The 13,803-nt window shown below is 41.5% G+C and overlaps 1 protein-coding gene across 4 annotated transcripts in view; it reads right to left on the bottom strand.

The window, feature by feature from the left end:
• LOC136857735 (serine/threonine-protein kinase STK11) overlaps positions 1-13,803 on the bottom strand; it is a 150,022-nt gene that overhangs the window by 116,521 nt on the left and 19,698 nt on the right. The gene's annotated exons all lie outside the window — the stretch shown is intronic.

The following is a 13,803-nucleotide window of genomic DNA, read 5'->3' as shown; positions in this document are numbered from 1 at the left end:
GAACTGTTGTGTTGACTTGGAGATAAACCTTGAGAAAATCCCCAAGGCCTTTTCCTTGAGGGTTTCCCTGAGGAAATCCTCTCCGTGTGTGGGCGACGGTTCTGTTGAGAAAATCCCCAAGGAAATACCGGAGGCTTCTTCCTTGAGGATTTCCTGTACGTGTATGGCTAGCTTAACTGACTATATGTACCAACAAGATGAGTAAAAGTGGTTGTTTGTGGTATTTGAAGCCATTTCTTACCAGTTTCACTCAATTTATAAGTTAGTTCCTTCAGTCTGTCAAAACTACTTTATGAATAAATTAATTTAGGAACTATCTGAAAGAAACATTTATGATCACAGAATTATACCTGAAAAAGAAACAACTTAATTAAAAACAGAATGACATGCTTAGCTCTTTTAAATTCAGCTGTTACTTTTTCAGGTATAATTTTGTTATGTTTTCTATTTCAGGTAGTTTCTAAAAAGTACAGTAGAAGTCTGTTATAGCGAGAATTCAAAACAGCGAAAAATTTACTCGCTGTAACGGATTGTCGTTATATCAGATTTTGTATAAAATTCGGAAAACCCTTCATGCACTTTAAAATCGGTATGAAACGGCAATCAGTTTGTTCAAAACTTGCGTTTCTGCAGATGATATCCACACTACGGCTTACTTGTTTGTTATTTTTCGTAATCCGATACTACGTGAAAGTGTATGTTTAATTTATTTCTGAAAAAAAATATAGTTCCGTATTTCTCCGCATCCAAGATGAACCCCACTTTTTCCTTCAAAAAATTTAAAACAGGCTCAAAAAGAAGTTTGTAAAATCGTACAGGCTTATGCATTTTTAGACTTTTTTAGATGCCGAATATTGACTTTCGTCACGCCGTATTTCTTTCTTTTTTTTGCGGTTGCACAATTATTCTTTATTTCCGCGGGTTTAAGGACCATTAACTTAACATTGGCATCAGATTACTTAAGAGAACTCGTTGAAAATTTTCCGGCAATACCTATTGCATGCATCTCTACAATACAACGATCCATCAGGAAATTATTCTTGCTGTCTATAATACTGTTACTTTTACGTAGCGTCAGATATAACCGGCTACTGCTACACGCACGTCTCGCTTGTCGCGTGCGGCCAAATTCAACGGCTAGCGATGTATAGGCCTAATCGCGAACGTTGAAAGTCAACGAACGAGTTTATTGCGCCACGGTATGGTCAGCCGCCCTTGCGTTTTTTGTGCACATACCTCACAATTTCATCATCGACTTCTTTAAAGCGTCCTTGTTGTGGACCACTGAATGCATTTTTTGTACAGTACGCATTTTTTAGCTCTTTGTCTTCACGCTAACGCCAAATATTGGCTTTAGTTAGGCTTATGCTGTATCTTCTTGCGACTGCACAATTATTCTATATTTCCGAGTGTTTAATAAAAATTAACTTAAAATTGGAATCATAATATCGACTAGAACCCGTTGAAAATTTGCCGGCAATACCTTTTCCAGGTAGGTATCTTTACAATACGACTATCCATCACGAAAATATTCCTGCTGTCTATAAACCTTAATTTTACTAAGCGTCAAGTACAATAGACGCGTTATGACTCTGCCACTGAGTAGCCATGGCTTTTCTAAGAATTCGAAGGGTCGCATGTTTTGATGCCATTCTGCAGATTTGAGAAAAGGGCCCTTTACACGCTCAGACATTTACACAGATCTGTCTGTACAGACTGTGTTTGTGCAGACAAGTTGTTGCGTGTAAATGAATCACCGACCGTAATTTTGGTCTGTACTGCGGTCTGTGTTCGGCCTGTGCAAAGTCTGGCAGAGTTTGAATTAACACAGACCACACGCAGACAAGTCTGAGCGTGTAAAGCTTTCGCAGACAACGCTGCAGACAGATAGCACAGGAAGATAAATGATGATGATGATAATAATATATTATTATGACTGGACAGAGGCAGAGGAATTTTTTTTTTGTGTGTGTCCATAGCAAAGAGGCCAGAATGCACACTTGTTACTAAGGAGGACAGGGTTCACTTCCTGGTTAGGGTACATACAATTTGTGGTCAAGAAAGTCCTTTTGATGTGTTTTCTGGAGATGCTATTTTTACAGTTTCCAGAGATGCCAACGTGTTGGACTTTTGTCCTGCAGGAGCTCTTTCATATGCCAGTAAGTCTACCGAAATGGGGCTGACATGTTTCAGCACCTTCAAATACCACCAGACCTGACATCTTGGGCTCAGAAAGCCAGCACCTTAATCGTCTGAGCTACTCAGCCCAGCAGGAAGAAAAAGAACTGGCCATGATTGGGACTGTGATGTATAAAGCTGCACACCTCTTTTTTTTCTTTTAAGATAATCATGTGAAGTACCAAGTTGATATTATATCTCATCATATTACTGTTTTGAAAGGATTGGTGACAACAACAAAAATAAACATTCTGGCCAAGTTCCATGATCTACCAAAGATTCCCATGACTTGTATTTACTAGGTCATATTGAAGCACATGATGTCAAATAGAACTGACCAAGAATGTTCGTTTCAACAATCATTCTCCTTACTTTCAGTTAATTCCAGCAATAATAATAATAATAATAATAATAATAATAATAATAATAATAATAATAATAATAATAATAATAATTTTTTTTTACGATGGAGTGTGCGAAATCTTTCGTGAGACACTTGTGAGTGTCCACACTCCAGAAGTGTGTTGAGATTCCTACTCACTAAAACCCGCACACCCTTTTCCCACGACGTATATCTCCACCCCAGAACTGCTCTCACATTACTTCAGGGCGGTGTCGTGCTTATAATAATAATTTCACCGCTTTTCCCACATCTGTGGGGTCGCGGGCGCGAACTGTGTTGCACATGTGGATTTGAACTTGGTTTATAGCCAGATGCCCTTCCTGGCGCCAATCCTATATGGAGGGATGTAATTACTATTGCGTGTTTCTGTGGTGGTTGGTAGTGTAGTGTGTTGTTAGAATATAAAGAGGAAAGTGTTGGGACAAACACCAACACCCAGTCCCCAAGCCAGGAGAATTAATCAGACGCGATTAAAATCTCCAACCCAGCCGGGAATCGAATCCAGGACGCTCTGAACCGAAGACCTCAACGCTGACCATTCAGCCAATGAGTCAGACAATAATAATAATAATAATAATAATAATAATAATAATAATAATAATCATAATAATAATAATAATAATAATAATAAAAACAATAATAATTTCATATGGGTATTTCTAACCTGCTATATCTCATGTAAGGCAGACCCTCTGATGAGAATGGGCAGCGTTTGCTTTATACAGAAAGTTGCGTGCTTTTGTGGTGGAGAAAAGTGTGGTGTATAGTGAATGAGTAGCAGGTATGTTGGGGAGAGCACAAATACCAGTCCCGAAGCTAAGGGAATTAACTATTTTAGGATTAAAATCCCTTGTCTTGACCAGTAATTAAACTAGGAGACCCAAGGACCGAAGGCCAAGATGCTCACCACATAGCTTGGAAATGATTTTCATTTATCTTGTACCACTATATCACAGCAACTTTGGCAATAAAACTCTTTTTTTACAAGTTGCTTTACATTAGACCGACAGATAGGTCTTATGGCGACAATGGGATAGGAAAAGGCTAGGAATGGGAAGGATCGGCCATGGCCTTAATTAAGGTACAGTCTGGTATGAAAATGAGAAACCACTGAAATCCATCTTCAGAGCAACTGACAGTGGGTTTCGAACCCACTATCTTCCACATGCAAGCTCACAAATGCGCACCCCTAACCGCATGGCCAACTTGCTCAAGTGAAAGCTCATCAAAGTGAACAGAGGAAGGTGATGGTGATGCTGACTGATGTTTTAAGAGGAAGTACAAAAAAAAAAAAAAAAAAAAAAAAAAGGACCAAGGGTGTAAAAATAGAACACTCTCTGGGCCTTAGGAGTAGGCCATGTACCGACATTGCATTTAACCCTTTCCCTACCTCATTATTATAATCATCCCACGTCCAAACATGCACGTTGCTCAGGGGCATCAAGTATAAGTAGAAAGACCTGCACCAGGTGAACTGAACATGTGAACATGTCCTCTGACACTCCCAGCACTAAAAGCTGTATGGTAAATAAATAAAATCCCTAGGTTTCGCAAATTTAAAATCTTCGGGGTCGGAAGGGAACAAGAGTTGATCAACAGAGGTCAGATAGCACAGATGAAGGCAAGGAGCCTCACACTAGTAAGTTGAAGCTAGTGGACCCGTAGTCGAAAACTCGCATTCCCAACATGAAAGACCCTTGGTCCTCTCTAGAGTCGCCTTTTACGACTGGCAGGGGATACTGTGCATGTATTGTAGTGCCCCTACCCATAGGGAGAGAAAGCTGAAAGCAAAAGTTACTATTCTATTTCTCAAAGTTTATATTATATCTACAGCAAAAATTATACTGTATATACCGTATTTCACGGCATAATCGTCGCCACCGCGTAATCGTCGCATCCTTTATTTTCAATACAAAAATCGGACTTTAAACCTATAATTACATAATCGTAGCACGTCCAAATTTTGTTCACTAATCTGGTTAAAAGGTAAATGGAACTGCAACGTAAGTTGCACATGAATGCGCAATTTAAATACGTGGCAACACAGTCACGTTTGCGACATGTTGCACAATGTGTAAATAAATAATACCGGTATATGTACGACGCATGGCTTACCGGTAGACTATCGGCAGTTTGACCACGTGGTCGCGAGACAGTGTACTATTTATTAACCACCTACATATTATGAGTTCCCATTTGAAATACGTAAGGCTGTAAGTTATCGCTTATTGGCAACGTCGCCAGGAAATACCGGCTAGGTAGGTTGAATGGACCTCGAACCAGCCCTCAGATACAGGTAAAATTCCCTGACCCGGCCGTGAATTGAACCCGAGGCCTCCGTGTAAGAGGCAAGCACGCTACCCCTACACCATGGGGCCGGCTCCTGTGTTATTGTGCACGAAGTGAAATCCAAGACGATAACGCAGATTTCCACGGAATTATTCAGCCGAATTATTTACGATGTCTCAGTTGTCATCGCTAGACTCTTATCTTACTACTACGTCATAAGTGTCCGGGCATGGGATGAAAACTTTTATCCAAGCAGTCAAGATAATTATTATCTAATGCTATTAAAGTTTTATTTTATAAACTTGTCAGTAATGTAATGTAAAATCATCAATAACTGGGAAGAAATATTAACCTAATTACCGTACGTTTAAAAGAAATTGAAAAAAATGAATGTTTGTTACTGACGTCTCGGAATACAGTCAACTATACAGTGAATCTACACCGCGCTAGATAAAGCTCCGGTTTGCGAGCTTTGCGCAAGCGCAGTAGTGTGTCGCAACCAACGAGCTAAACTGATAAATTGTTGCATGCTTCCTTGCTGCCTAACAGTATTGGCTGCTCTGGAATGGACAGATCACAGATGCATTTATTTGTTTCAGATTTACGTGATTACTGTAGACATGTGTGCGTGAGAATTTAAGTTTTTAATTTGTGTTTTGGGTGTTTGCAGAAATAATTTGTTTTAATAGTGAACAATTACGGAAAGTCATTTATATCGCAAAACATTAACGTGTGAAGCATTTATAAGCGATTATGGGTAAATATAGAAAGTATTCTGCGAGCTTCAAGCTAAGCGTAATTGCCTTCGCTGAACAGCACGGGAACAGAGCTGCAGAAAGAAAATTTTCTGTGAGTGAAAAGTTGGTGCGTGACTGGCGGAAAGTAAAAAACAAGCTAAAAAGCACAAACGCGCGTTTAGAGGTCCTAAAACAGGGAAGTTTCCTATAATTGACGAAGAAGTGTTTAGGTACGTCAGTGAAATACGTAACAATGGCTGCAGTGTATCATATGAAATGTTACAAATTAAGGGACAGGAGGTAGCGCGCAAACACAACATACCGGTAACTCAGTTTAAGGCGACTCGTGGGTGGATTGAGGGGTTCATGCGACGACACAATCTGTCAGTGCGAAGGAGAACAACACTAAGCCAAAAGTTGCCTGCTGATTACAAGGACAAGATTGTAAATTTTCACCGATTTGTCATACGTTTGCGCAAGGAAACTTCGTACTTGCTTTCTCAAATCGGTAATGCCGATCAGACTCCAATCTTTTTTGATATGCCTCGCAACAGCACTATTGCGCTAAAAGGATCACGGAGTGTATTACTGAAAACCAGCGGTAGTGAGAAGTTGCGATGCACGGCAATGCTAGCCATTACAGCTGATGGGAGAAAGTGATGGACGTAGAACTCATGCTGGATTGGGTTAAAACTGTGTGGAATAGAAGACCTGGTGCACTACTAAAACAACCAGCTCTGCTTGTTTTAGATAGTTTCCGAGGTCACCTCGTGAACGAAGTGAAGCAAATTCTGACTACAAATGAGACACGACAGATAGTCATTCCTGGTGGCCTAACATCTGCTTTGCAGCCACTAGACGTATGTGTTAATAAACCCTTTAAAGACCGCTTACGTCGATTTTACAACGAGTGGATGATGAGCGGCGATCAGCAATTGACGCCCGCCGGAAATATCAGGCGTCCACCCTTGGACTTTTTATGCTCGTGGGATCTTATACCACCTGAACTAGTCTCCAAGAGCTTCAAAAGGACTGGGATTTCGAATGCACTAGACGGTTCCGAAGATGACGCAGTGTGGCAGGGAGACGAAGAATCTGATACTGGTATTAACAGAGGCGAGGACGGCGCATCAGATAGCGAAACCTGCGATAGCGACACCGAAGATTTGGAATAAATTGCGTACCGGTAAGTCCGCATTTCACAACAAAGCGATAATTTTTTGCAAGTGTAATATTTTAACTTTAATACTCAAATTAATGACAAATTAACTTAATACGTTCATTTTTATTTTCAGGTTGGAAAAACGTTCGCCGAATTGTTGCGAAAAATTATGAATTTTGTTTTAGACTATTTTAATTATTTTGATGTATAAACGCGAGTATTACGTGCATCTTAAATTTGTATCAAATACAATTTAGTTATAAATACATTTTTTGAGTAATACAAATACTGGTATTAAATATTCATCGTATAATGGTCGCACCCTACAATTTTTTTCGAAAATTTTGGTATAAAAAGTGCGACGATTATGCCGTGAAATACGGTATCTATATATATAAAATAAGAGTTTTGTCTGTACATTGTTTAGAATTTGAAAAGAATGGTATTTCTGTATCGGTCATGTCCATAAAAGTAAATTCGTGTCCTCATCCCGAGGTGGTGCAGCTCTATTCAGGCATACCCCCATTGGAGGTGAGCTGCATGTACCATATCAACCACATACCAGCCCTCCTGCCAGTTTTAAATTTCTGGCAGTACCGGGAATCGAATCCGGGCCCCCTAGAACGGCAGCTAATAACACTAACCGTTACGCTACAGAGGCGGACGGTCATGTCCATAGTAACAAGGAAATGCACTTTTTTACTTTTCCGTAATTTCTGTCTGTCTGTATGTATGTACACGCATCACAAGAAAACGGCTGAAGAGAATTTAATGAAAATCAGTATTTTGGGGGATGAGCCACTACAATCTAGGTTATAAATCATTCTACTCACGTTGAGTAAAAATTTAATTCTCATTTGATTGCTTTCAAGTCTTGCAAAAAGGAAAATGCAAGACCGTAACGGGACACATGGCCCAATACTTGGAAGGAAGATGATGATGATGCTGATATGTACACTGACTGACAGAGCAAATGCAACACCAAGAAGGAGTGGTCAGAACTTTATGCCAATTGCAGGGTAGACTGACGTCACTGAGGTATGCTCATGATGTGAAATGCGCCGCTGTGCTGCGCACGTAGCGAACGATCAATGGGACACGGCGTTGGCGAATGGCCCACTTCGTACCGTGATTTCTCAGCCGACAGTCATTGTAGAACGTGTTGCCGTGTGCCACAGGACACGTGTATAGCTAAGAATGCCAGGCCGCCGTCAACGGAGGCATTTCCAGCAGACAGACGACTTTACGAAGGGTATGGTGATCGGGCTGAGAAGGGCAGATTGGTCGCTTCGTCAAATCGCAGCCGATACCCATAGGGATGTGTCCACGGTGCAGCGCCTGTGGCGAAGATGGTTGGCGCAGGGACATGTGGCACGTGCGAGGGGTCCAGGCGCAGCCCGAGTGACGTCAGCACGCGAGGATCAGCGCATCCGCCGCCAAGCGGTGGCAGCCCCGCACGCCATGTCAACCGCCATTCTTCAGCATGTGCAAGACACCCTGGCTGTTCCAATATCGACCAGAACAATTTCCCGTCGATTGGTTGAAGGAGGCCTGCACTCCCGGCTTCCGCTCAGAAGACTACCATTGACTCCACAGCATAGACGTGCACGCCTGGCATGGTGCCGGGCTAGAGCGACTTGGATGAGGGAATGGTGGAACGTCGTGTTCTCCGATGAGTCACGCTTCTGTTCTGTCAGTGATAGTCACCGCAGACAAGTGTGGCATCGGCGTGGAGAAAGGTCAAATCCGGCAGTAACTGTGGAGCGCCCTACCGCTAGACAACGCGGCATCATGGTTTGGGGCGCTATTGCGTATGATTCCACGTCACCTCTAGTGCGTATTCAAGGCACGTTAAATGCCCACCGCTACGTGCAGCATGTGCTGCGGCCGGTGGCACTCCCGTACCTTCAGGGGCTGCCCAATGCTCTGTTTCAGCAGGATAATGCCCGCCCACACACTGCTCTCATCTCCCAACAGGCTCTACGAGGTGTACAGATGCTTCCGTGGCCAGCGTACTCTCCGGATCTCTCACCAATCGAACACGTGTGGGATCTCATTGGACGCTGTTTGCAAACTCTGCCCCAGCCTCGTACGGACGACCAACTGTGGCAAATGGTTGACAGAGAATGGAGAACCATCCCTCAGGACACCATCCGCACTCTTATTGACTCTGTACCTCGACGTGTTTCTGCGTGCATCGCCGCTCGCGGTGGTCCTACATCCTACTGAGTCGATGCCGTGCGCATTGTGTAACCTGCATATCGGTTTGAAATAAACATCAATTATTCTTCCGTGCCGACTCTGTTTTTTCCCCAACTTTCATCCCTTTCAAACCACTCCTTCTTGGTGTTGCATTTGCTCTGTCAGTCAGTGTATATTATTAGTGGTCCTATCAATAAATACTACATAACTAAAGTTATATAGAATTAAATTTCCGATCATTTATGTGATACATTGTTACCGTACCGGCTTTGATAACACAGATATTCATTAATTTGTATTTTTGTTGCAAAGTCCATATCAATGCCGAGCCATGAGAAAATGGGTTAAGAGAATTTATTGGAAGTCGGTATATAGAGTCGGGGAATAAGAAACTACATAATTTAATGAAAATGGCTGTGTGGATGAAGTGCTCTGTCATTGTGCTGTAAGAAATAAGTGCCTGGTCGGTTTTTAAGGCGTTGTTGCTAATTTGTGCTGTTCATTCATGGGTTTTAATAGTGCACTGATGTTATCCAGCAGAATCGTGGCTTTTTTTGTGAATTATTGTACTTGGTTATAATGGATTTGGTACCAACGATAGTAGACATTTTAATTGATCTTGTTATGTCAATCATGTTATCAAGCAAACCATCCGTTGAAAATAACGCACGCATTAGGCTATACTATGTTTAACTCAAGTAACTGTCAATAGAGGCCGGTGAAGGGGACCGCGATAATATGGTCCTTAGTTAACACTCTCTTTGCAAGAGTCCAGTCTGACCTCTCCGTTAACTGATAATAATTCCGCCGCGATCGCTAGGCGCTAGATTTTAGTTAAGCTGTTATTTGGTCTCTATGGTACTCTGCCATGAATTATCATACCACCGTCCTCATTCAAAATGGAGACCGATTCAGAACCAAGAAATAAATGCCTTCACTGTGATAAAACCTCTCATAAAGGTTTGCTTGTCCACATTGGGAAGAAGCATAAAGATAGGTTAAGCCAGAATGAGGATCAGTACTACGCCCCCACGGAACGACCTACTACTTCTACGGGCTCCACGGGAATATTATCTTCGTCAGGAAGAAATTTTAGACCACAGTATAAATATTCGGACTCTGAGACAGAAAGTGAAGATGTACAGGATGAACAAAACGAGGAGACTGTGAACCGACCGGAAGATAATTCCGATACGCGAAGAACCCAATGCCTTCCTGTGGTGGGTATTTTCAAAGAGCAAGAGGTGTAAACATTCACATCAGTCGCTCTCATCCCCAAATACTTCGAACTACCTTGTTAATCAACTTCAGTCAACGCGTATCTCAGTCAGAAGATATTATTCCCATCGAGCATCAATATCCTGTTCAAGAGGAGACTACTTTTCAGTCAGAATTAAAGGAATGGAAGAACAAATTCATTCAGTTCTCCAGTGAAAACGATTCTGAGTTCGACATACTCGTGTGGGAGTTGTCGGAATTTCTGAGTAACTCTATCCACCTCTTACCCGGTCCAAAACACCCTGCTACGAAATATTACGAAGCCAGGAGAAAACAACGTCTAGGACATCAAGGTAAAACATATAGTAGAAAGAAAACGTAAATATGACTATCAGCTCACTCAGTTTCAGTTCTACAATCAGCGAAGGAAAGCAGTGTGGAGGGTACTGAATCCAAAATCTGAATCTTGCAACGTCGATATTTCCAAAATATTTGCTACTTACTCTGATTTATTTTCCATTGAAAATTCCAATATAAGGCACGTTTACTGCTCCAAAATCAGTGACGTAGACCGTGTAGAGCTAGATGAAACGTACAGCCCAAGAACACAAAAGAAGAAATCTCCGCAGCAACACGTAGAATTGCAGTAGATACTGCTCCTGGTCCTAACCGTGTTATCAGGGACGACACGGTATGCAAAATCATAGCAATCACTGCGACTCGAATGCTTTCAACAGGCAAAATACCCCAGTGTCTACAGAGTGCTAGAACCGTGTTGATACATAAGAAAGGCGATGTTGAATGTCTGTCAAACTGGAGACCGACAAAAGATCTGTTCGGTAATTAGACGTGTTATTGAAAGGGTATTAGATCAGCATTTGCGCTCCTTTGTAACTTTCAGTGAACACCAAAGAGGCTTTAATGACCAGCCAGGATGCCTTATAAATACTTCTATTCTCAGAGGACTCCTCAGGACAGCAAAGACAGATAAGCAAGATGTTACCGTGATTTTTTTAGACATATCAAAAGCCTTCGACAACATCGCACATCAGCACCTAAATCTAACACAGCTGCCGAGCCACTTCCATCTAAACTGAAGGAACTAATCCTCAATCTACAGACTGACAATACAACACAGATCAAAACCACTAAGGGTAAAACGAAGCCAATTCGCTTGTTGAGAGGACTTATACAGGGATCACCATTATCGCCAGCATTGTATAACCTGGCCACAGATTTCACTTTTGATGAGATAACAGAAGAAAACCTCGTACAAGCATATGGCAAACCAGTTTCTGCAGAAACGTTTCTCTTAGTATTATTGGTTTCGCCGATGACACAGTCATTGTTGGCAAAAATAAAGAAGCAGCTCTTGAATTGACACGCATCGCTATCACGTCGTTCCAGGAAATCTGTCTACAGATAAATGCCAACAAATGTGTGGGCATTTGTATTGAAAAGGGGAAATTCGTGGACGGAGTGCTCGATATTCACGATAATTTTAGGATCAGTACAATTAAAAAAAGAGAAGAAATGCGATATCTTGGCATCACTTTTAACAAAACACTCACCTTTGATGCGAACACTTCTTTAAAAACCTTGCACAAACAGTTAGATGCGCTTACAGCCTCACCTTTGTTAAAGGCAGATCAAAAGTTCATTGTTTTGAACAAAGCAGTCAGCCCTACTCTCGTGTATGCTTTTCAGACCGCTGAAATTAGACAAGTACCGGTTAGCTTCCTGAAAACCACCAACAAAATGGTAAAGAGCTCAATAAAGAAAATTTTGCAATTACCCACGGATACACCCGATAGTGCTCTGTATTCTGATTTAAGATTCAAAGGCCTCGGACTTTTCAAAGCAAGCTGGGAAGTACATCTGCAACAAATAAGCGCATGCAACGCTCTTCGCCGAGCAAGCAATAGCTACGTTTTAAAGATGCGTGATCTGATATCCGAAACGACGCATTGCCTACAGGCCCTCAACATCACAGATATAAACAGATTCTCCAATAAAGGCAGTGACCTTCCAAATCCAAGAAAATTCTGCCAAGAACTATTGTATTGAACAGGTGGACTTATAAATATTGTAATAATATTTGAGACATAAGAACTAAGAAGTCGTGAAATGGCAACTTGGTGCTCTTTGCCTCAGAAGGGGATCGGTGTAGAGTTGTATAAAGAATACACTCTGGCCAATAATTGGATTAGGCATCACCACGGACTTTCTTGTAGCGAATGGCGAGAGGCAATCAAGATGATATCAAATGTTTCTGCAGTACTAACTATCCCGGACAGAACTCAGGACAGAAACCTCTGTCGCAGATGCGTCAGAGAGAAAGAAACACTGGCTCACGTTCTGGGTTCTTTCCCCTACAGCGAAGTACTGAGAAACTCACGTCACCACAAGATAAGATCACTGATTGCAGAAGAACTCCGTAGCAAAAACTTCCGTGTATATGAAGAAGTCCACGGCTTGTCAACGACAGGGAGTACAAGATGAACTGACATACTTGCCTTTAAAGATAACTACAAGAAAGTCTTCATTATTGATCCGACCATCCGATTCGAGCACCAAGGCGGCCAGTATACTGAAGTTCATCTTGAAAAGCAGAACATTTACGCGCCCACCAATCCGTTCTACAAAAATAAATACCAGCTGAATGAAGTAGAGATTATCGGCCTAAGGATTGGTGCTCGTGGCACAATACCTGCCTTGTTCGTAGAATTCTGGAAGAAGTTTGACCTGCCTATGAACAGCATCGAAAGAATAGTTACCGCCACCACATGTGGATCTGTACACATCCTAAAATCTCACCTGTTCGGACATCCATAACCTAAAAAATCTGTATCATCGCTATATTTCTATGTGATAAAAACATTCTGTATCCTGATAAGCTTTACTCTGTCCATTGTGGCAACCTGTAATTGCAGGAAGTCGTTGATTCGTTCAATAAATATATATATATATATAAACAATTTTATTCGCCCTGTATGAAATTTTAGTTTAGAGGAAGGCACCTAAAATTTAATTTTTAAATACCTATGTTATTGGTCCTATCGAAAAGTACTACATAACGAAAGTTACAGAGAATACAATTTCCGACCATTTATGTTTTATTCAATTTTACCGTACTGACTATGATAAGAGTGGTATTTCAGAGTCGGAAGAAAACTAAATGTGAAGGCCTACAATATTGGAAGTGCATACCATTGATCAACAATGTTACATTGACAATTGTTTGTGGTGATGTTCTTTTGCCTCTTATGCTGCCGCTCAACTCCGATAGATGGGATTACTGATGCGTACTGAGTATAACAACCTGACTGAATATTGGCGGGAAATAGCTGGGGAGTTAGAAAACTTTCTTCTTTAGCATGTCATTCCTCTGGTTCATACATTTTCTGATACCGTACTGCTGGTACGTAACTCAGTGGTTCACCATAGTATTCCAGCTTTTCGATCCCTACTCTGATGCGCTGTTTTGAATAGCAGTGTGCACTCAGTAGCAGTAGTAGTAGTAGTAGTAGTAGTAGTAGTAGTAGTAGTAGTAGTAGTAGTAGTAGCAGCAGCAGCAGCAGTAGCAGCAGCAGCAGCAGCAGTTATAGAATTAC

This window comes from Anabrus simplex, chromosome 1, assembly GCF_040414725.1.
Source record: "Anabrus simplex isolate iqAnaSimp1 chromosome 1, ASM4041472v1, whole genome shotgun sequence".
Classification (NCBI taxonomy): Eukaryota; Metazoa; Arthropoda; class Insecta; order Orthoptera; family Tettigoniidae; genus Anabrus; species Anabrus simplex.
This window is presented reverse-complemented; position numbering and strand designations above follow the sequence as displayed.